Below are 8,150 nucleotides of genomic sequence, written 5' to 3'. Positions count from 1 at the left end.
TTTTTTTGCTCCTTTTTTGTAAGTCCACTTTAATTCCCTTTATTATCAAGAGGCAGTTATGAAGTATAATACTGCTGACATTGAACTCCAGAAAGTGTTCTGGAAGTGACATTAGTACTAAAATGCTCTATTCTCTTAAGGTCTAATGCATTCATATGACAGTATCCTGTAAATAGGCTAATGTATATGCTTAGCCACTCAGTCATGTCCGACTCATTGCGACCTCACGAATGGGGGCCTGCCAGGTTCCTCTGTCCATTGGATTTTCCAGACAATAATACTGAAGTGGGTTGCCATTCCCTTCTCAAAAGGATCTTCCTGACCCAGGGATAGAACCCAGATCTTCAATATTGCAGGCAGACTCTACCATCTGACAAACCAGGGAATGTTATTATATTTTTAGTGTTACATTTATTTATTTAGTAAGTACATATTTATTGAGAAGTCAGAATATATGACAAATAGCCTGAAGTATCAGTAGACTTCAATTCTTGCCACAGTTCTTCCTCCAAGTAGATCTATGACCTTAGAAAATCACTTAAAATATCTAGACCTGAGTTTTCTATGAATTGAGCCATTCACTGCACGCTCCCTACAATTACTTTCAGCTCTAGCTGATTGGTTTCAGCTCCAGATATAATATGCCTTGTGCTAAGGAAAACAAAGTGTTCTTGTAACCATCAGAAGAAAGAAAACCTGCAGAAATTTGGAGGAACCTTATAATTTTGCCTTCCTGCCCACCAGATTATAGGCCAACCAACATATAGGAACTGGGTAAACATTAAAACACATAATCCACTTTATTTCTTATATTTAACTGTTAGAAGTCTGACGTTGAAGTCAGAATAAGGATTCTCAATTCCTCTTCTAGGAACTGAGCCCTGTTACAGATGGACATTCAAGAGGACCGTAGGAACCTTATACATCACAGCAGGAGACTGGGAAATATGCTCAGCTTGTGGATAGCTTCCTTTACAGAAAGACAAAAGGCACAGTGTGCTCTAATTTTAGAATGTTTTCATCACTCTCAGAAGAAATTCAATGCTTATTAGCCTTTACCTCTCAAACCCACCTTTCGCGTATACCCACAGTCCTAGCTAAATCACTTTCTATCTCTAAAGATTTGCCTACTCTGGACATTTCATAAAATGGAATAATACAATAAGTGGTCTTTTTAAAATTAAATACATTTCATGTGTAACACTGTAAATTTAAGATGTAAAATGTGCTATTTTGAAGCATTTACATATTATACTATTTTTGCCATTGTCATGAAAAAATATGAAGTGCTTTATGAATTTGCATGTTATCCTTTTGTGGGGGCCATGATAGTCTCTGTATTGTTTCAATTTTTAGTATATGTGCTGCCAAAGCAAGTACAGTATGTGGTCTTTTGTGTGTGGCTTCTTTCATATATGATAATGTTTTCAAGGTTTATCCACACTATAGCATGTGTCAATATTTCTTTTTGTTGCTGAGTAGTATTCCATTGTGCGGGAAAAACAAAACAAAACAAAACACACTTTGTTTATTTGTTCACCAGTTGATGTACATTTAGATTGTATTCGAAAAAAGAAAGACAAAGGGCATAACATGTGTTATCAACTTTCATCAGTAATCAACAAATACCAGTAGCCAACAACTAGCTAGCTTTCACACATGCCAGTACCATCTTCCAGGCTTCAGGGAGTAGTGAGTGATGAGTGGCAAGAAGTGAGGAATAACCTGTCCCAACATTTCCTGGGGAGGTGGAAGAATTGAGGAGACTTTCTATTTCTAGTCTAGTCAGGGAACACCCTCCACCAACACCATCACCATCACTAACACACACACACACACACACACACACACACACACACACACACACACACACACATGATCTGTTTTACACAATGCATGTGATAAGGTTGGTTTTAACAGAAGTAATCAAAAGTATGTTGTTTTTTAGGTCCTAGAATCAAACAATGCCATTGAGAGATAGGAGTTGCAGATATGTATTTACCATTAGGAGCATTGATCTTCCTGGTCTCATATTCACCATATAAAATATTTATTATTTTAAAAAAACAACTCTAGCAGGCTCAAAATATATTCACTAAGTCAATTTGGAAACTCTACTTTTTCTTGTATAAATGTTGACTGAGCATGATTCAAAAGCACACAAATAAGGTACTAAAATAATAAATCCTTCAATACCACTTCTTGTCTCTAAAGAAATAAGTAAATGAAAAGAACAGCAGTATAGTTTGTTAATCTCCTCTGGACACTTTTATGCACTTTTTCATATGCTGCTCCTTTGGCCCAAAATGTTCTTCCTTAATTTGTCTGCCATTAAGTCCTAAAAGCTGAATTAGCCTTCCCAACCTCCTTACTTATTGAGAAGCTTCAAATCTATCACAGTATCAACTGGGATATCCTGACCTCTGAACTAATTCTGAAGTAATCTCTCTCTCTGCCTCACTGTTGTTGTAGCTCCTGTAATTCTCTATTTGAGGACTTTTTATGCAGCATTCTAATTTTGCTATTTGTCTCTCATTAGTCTGTGCTTTGCTTAAGATCAGAGACATATGACATGCATAAAATACACCCCCAAAATCTTTGTCCAGTGAATAAATGAAGATGTTTTGAAAAAAAAGTTCTACAAATGTGGTTAACTAGTTTGGCTTTATGGACAATTTTCTAAATACAAATATATTAAGGTGGGAATTCTTGAGAAGAAAAATACTGAGACAAGGGGTTGAATGCAAGTGGTTTATTTGTGATGTGATGCCAGAAATCATGGAAGAGGGGGTGGCGGGAAAGTAAGATAAGAAAGGGAAGAAAGTCAATAAAAGTTCTGCTAATTAACTGGTTACCATCATGTGTCACAGGATCTCCGTCTTGCTAGAGACCTCTGGAAAACTACAAACCTCAAGATTCTCCTACCCAAGAAACAAGGGAACTGGTGTTGTTAAACACCCAAACATCTGTTAATAATTAGTTGAATATTGCTTCTACATACTTAATTCACTGGTACTTTCAGTATATTCTTGTGGAAACCAAGTCTATTCCAGTGGCCAGGTAAAGCCTATGGGAAAAAAACACCCAGTTTGTCTTAATATGATGCAACCAAATCAGTAATACACAGAAACATTTGGTACAAAAGGAACGTATATAATGTCTCAACAATAAGCTCAGGGATGACCAACCCATATCCAGAAAATTCAGCAATTCTTGTAAGGACAAGTTGCCAGCCCTATTCAGGTGATAGAGTTCTTATGTAATTTGTCTCTAAGTGGCTAATTTGTCTTATAATTCTATATTACCATAGCAAGGGCTTGATTTCTATCTTTACTAATGATAGATTTACCATTAGCAGGATAATCATTATAGCCTTGTTCAAGGAAGCCTGTAATGTTTCAGCCATGTATATTAGTCACTCAGCTGTGTCCATCTCTTTGCAACCGCCTGGCCATGAATGACCAATATTCCTACCATCATGGATGCTCACTCTCTGGGTAGATTGCTCTCTGGGATGAGCAATAAGGGCAGGTGGCTGCACTCTAACTGGATGAGCTCATCCTGTTTATCTTGTTGGTTAATGTTTTTGCTGAAATAAACACTCTTTCTAGTGGGGATCACATAAGATAAAAGATTTACACCTTTCGGGCTCACAGGCCTATCCCCTAGTGTCTTCCTGACAATTTTCTTATTTTATTATCCTCAATTTCCAGTCTTTTTTCAGGCTAAGTCATTTACCACTTCAAGAATCTCTGTGTGTGTTCTTATCTGTAATCACTTCCCCACCAAGTTGAAGAACAGATGTATTGCCAAGGATCTGCCCACTGGGAAAGAATGACCATTACCACTGCATTATATATATATATATATATATATATATATATATATATATATATATATACACACACATACACATACATACATATACATGACTGGGGTTGTACTTCAAAAATTGTATATTTTCTGTTCATACCAACATATGGTTCATATTAATGAACCAGTTTCAGGATATTCTTTTAGGCAACTGGTCCCTGGGATCCCTCAATAGGGTCACAAGAGGAGCCAAGGAGAGGATTGGTCATGAGAGTCAGTGACATAAATATATAGTACACCCATTTGTACAAATTATTTGTACCCTCCTGCCCTACTCATGCCCAGTTCTCACAGTACCACTTCCATAATATGATGGATTAATGCTGTACTCTCCTGAAAATAATTAGCTCATAAGGGACTCACTGTAGAGGATAAAGGATATTTTATGTGAACTCACATATGAGCCTACACATTGCATACTCACTAGCTGTCTCATGGTCTATTATAGACTTTCTACTAAGGTACAGCGGCTTGTTGTATTTGCTGTGTAAAAGTGAATAGTGCTCTGGTACAAAGAACACTGCCTGTCTTCAGAAGTTTGACAGAGTGTCAATATTGCGGATTACCATGGATAACACATAAATACCTTCAGTTTCTTGAATGCATCCAAATTGAACCACTTCCTGAACTTACTGGAGAAGGCTCTATTCGAATCACCCTCAAAACTGACGTCTTAATGAATATCTAAGAACTGATTCTGAGTTATATTACTAAAATGATGCATGGTATTAATATCTTTAAAACTCAAAATGACCATCCAAGCACTGTCCCAGCTTCTTAGTGCTAGAAAGTACAGGGCAAATACACTGAAATTTAGTTTATAAGAAATGCCTCAGTTTTACCCAAGTTCTCAAACCTCTAAAAACTTCACAGATATGTCAGTTAACCAAAACTTTTTAAGGTTTAACATTCCCTTGATACATAGGTACCTTTCCAGTATTTCCAGAGTGCTTGACATTTGACAATCTCTGGGTCAAATTAATATGATGCAGTCGGTGTAGTACAGAGATATAAAAACTGCAACCTCCAAGCCAAACACAGCCTGTCATCTGCTTTCATTTATAAAGTTTTATCAGGACACCATCATTCTCATTTATTTACGTAATGTCTATGACTGCTCAATGGAAGATTTTAGGAGTTGTGACAAAGATTGCATGGTCTGTGTGTGTGCTTAGTCACTCAGTCATGTCCGACTCTTTGCAACCCAATGGACTGCCCCTGTCAGGCTCCTCTGTCCATGGGATTCTCGAGACAAGAATACTGGAGTGGGTGGCCATACCCTTCTCCAGGGAATCTTCCCAACCCATGGATCAAACCCAGGTGTCCCTCATTGCAGGTGGATTCTATACTGTCTGAACCACTAGAGAAACATCATCTGCAAAGCCTCAAATATTTCCTATTTGACTTTCTATAGTAAAAGTTTGCTGAACTCTGTATAGAGAATAGTTTTGTGCAAGGCAATGTGTCTAGATTATCAAGGTCCCATTGACCTGCAGAGCAAGAGACTAACATAACCCTGTAGCAAAGCTGTAAAGGTGTACTGCTGTCTTTCCAATTGACCACTAACAACAGCTGATTTGCCTTCCTGATAGGTATTGAAACAAATATTTTCCCCAAATCAGTAACTATATTCTAAGGTCATATATGGAATGCTGATTTCTTTTAGAAAAGGTATAGCTCCAACACAGAAAATGGTCACTACCACTTTGTTATATTTATGAAAGTTTGCCATCATCTGTCAAAATCCATCTTTTATTTATTTTTTTTAAACTCATACATCCCATATCAGGGAATTAAGCAGGATATAATGAAGCCCACCACTGCTACATCATTTAAGGTTTTGAAGATGGCATTGTCTGTGCAACTTTATCTAGGATGCACCAGCACTTTTGACTTTCTGTAAATGAGGGATGCAGATAGTTTTATAAGCTTCTATTTGGACTTTTATAGCTTAATAGCTCTTCATCCACAGATGAGGGAACACGATGATGGTTCTGCCAGCTGCTAAATATATCCATGTGGATTGTGCTCTATGAGGCTGAGGAAATGACCTAATCATTTCAGAAACTGAGATGGCACATATTTGGGTCAAAAGTTTGTATATCCACACTCTAAAAGAAGTAACGAGGCAGTCCTCATTCCTATCTTACCAGTGGTAATTCAGATCCTATATCCAATGGCCTTATCAACATCCAGATAATTTTTCCTCAATTAAAAAAAAATACTTTTAGTTTCTTTTGCTGTGAAACAGCTTTTAATTAGGTCCCACTTACTTCCCTGGTGGCTCAGATGGTAAAACCTCTGCCTACAATGAGGGAGACCTGGGTTCAATCCCTGGGTCAAGAAGATCCCCTGGAGAAGGAAATGACAACCCACTCCTGGAAAATCCCATGGATGGAGGAGCCTAGTGGGCTACAGGCCATGGGGCCACAAAGAGTTGGACACGACTGAGGGACTTCACTTTCATTGTTTTGTTTATTTTTGCTTTTATTTCCATTACTATGGAAGGTGGGTCACAGGAGATCTTGCTATGATTTACATCAAAGAGTCTTCTGCCTATGTTTTTCTTTAAGAGTTTTATAGTTTCTGGTCTTATATTTAGGTCATTAATCCATTTTGAGTTTATTTTTGTGCATGGTATTAGGAAGTGTTCTAATTTCATTCTTTTACAAAGAGCTGTCCAGTTTTCCCAGCACCATTTATTGAAAAGACTGTCTACTTTGTTGCATATTCTTGCCTCCTTTGTCAAAGATAAAATATCCATAGGTATGTGAGTTTATCTCTGGGCTTTCTATCTTGTTCCATTAGAAAAATATATTTCTGTTTTTGTGCCAGTACCGTACTGTCTTGATGGCTGTAGCTTTGTAGTATAGTCTAAATTCAGACATGTTAATTCCTCCAGCTCCATTTTTCCTTCTCAAGGTTACTTTGGCTATTCAGGGTCTTTTGTGCTTCCATACAAATTATGAATTTTTGTACTAGTTTTGTGAAAGATATCATTGGTAGTTTGATAGAGATTGCATTGAATCTATCTATTACTTTGAATGGTATAGTCATTTTCACAATATTGACTTTTCCAATCCAGGAACATAAAATATCTTTCAATATGTTTGTGTCATCTTTGATTGCATTCATCAATGTCTTAAAGTTTTCTGCATATAGGTCTTTTGTCTCTTTAGGTAGGTTTATTCCTAGTGAAAAGAGAACCCTCAGAATGGAAGAAAATAATAGCAAATGAAACAACTGACAATATATTAATCTCCAAAATATACAAACAGCTCATTCAGCTCAATACCTGAAAAACAAATAGTTCAACCAAAAAGTGGGCAAATTGCTGAAACAGATATTACTCAAAACAAACAAACAAAAAAAAAAAAACAACAGATGGCTAAAAAACACATGAAAAGATGCTCAACATAACTCATTACTAGAGAAATACAAATCAAAACTACAATGAGGCATCATCTAACACCAGTCAGAGTGGTCATCATCAAAAATAATTACAAAGAATAAATGCTTGAGAGGATGTGAAGAAAAGGGAAACCTTTTGTACTGCTGGTGGGAATGCAAATTGATACAGCCACTATGTATGGAGATTCCTTAAAAAATTAGGAATAAAACTACCGTAGGATCCAGCAATCGCACTACTAGAAACATACCCTGAGACAACCATAATTGAAAGAGACACATGCACCCCAGTGTTCATCACAGAACTATTTACAGCAGCTGGGACATGGAAGCAATCTAGATGTCCATTGACAAATGAATGAATAAAGTTGTGGTACATGTACACAACTGAATATTAGCCATAAAAAAGGAACATATTTGAGTCACTCTAATGTGGTGATGAACCTAGAGCTTATTACACAGAGTGAAGTAAGCCAGAAAGAGAAAGACAAATATCATATATTAATTCATGTATATGGAATCTAGAAAGTCTGTACTGATGAACCTATCTGCAGTGCAGTGATGAGATGCAGATATAGAAAACAGACTTGTGAACACAGTAGCAGAGGAGAGGGTAGGATGAATTGAGAGAGCAGCATTGAAACATATGCATTACAATATGTAAAATTAGATAGCCAGGAAAAATTTGCTGTGTGATGCAGGGAGCTCAAATCCAGTGTTCTGCGACAATCTAGAGGGGTGGGATGGGATGGGAGGCAGGAGGGAGGTTAAAGAGTGAGGGGATATGCATATACCTATGGCCGATTCATGTTGACATGTGGCAGAAACCAACACAATATTGTAAAGCTATTATCCTTTAACTAAAAATA

At 37.0% G+C, this 8,150-nt stretch overlaps 1 non-coding gene across 1 annotated transcript; it reads right to left on the bottom strand.

Annotated features, from left to right (window-relative positions):
* Positions 1 to 1,275: 1,275 nt before the first annotated feature.
* LOC114115439 (U6 spliceosomal RNA) lies at positions 1,276 to 1,380 on the bottom strand. Its single transcript, XR_003589782.1, has one exon. It is a non-coding gene; the product is annotated as a U6 spliceosomal RNA (small nuclear RNA).
* Positions 1,381 to 8,150: the final 6,770 nt, after the last annotated feature.

This window comes from Ovis aries, chromosome 6 (genome assembly GCF_016772045.2).
Source record: "Ovis aries strain OAR_USU_Benz2616 breed Rambouillet chromosome 6, ARS-UI_Ramb_v3.0, whole genome shotgun sequence".
In the NCBI taxonomy this organism is placed as follows: Eukaryota; Metazoa; Chordata; class Mammalia; order Artiodactyla; family Bovidae; genus Ovis; species Ovis aries.
This window is presented reverse-complemented; position numbering and strand designations above follow the sequence as displayed.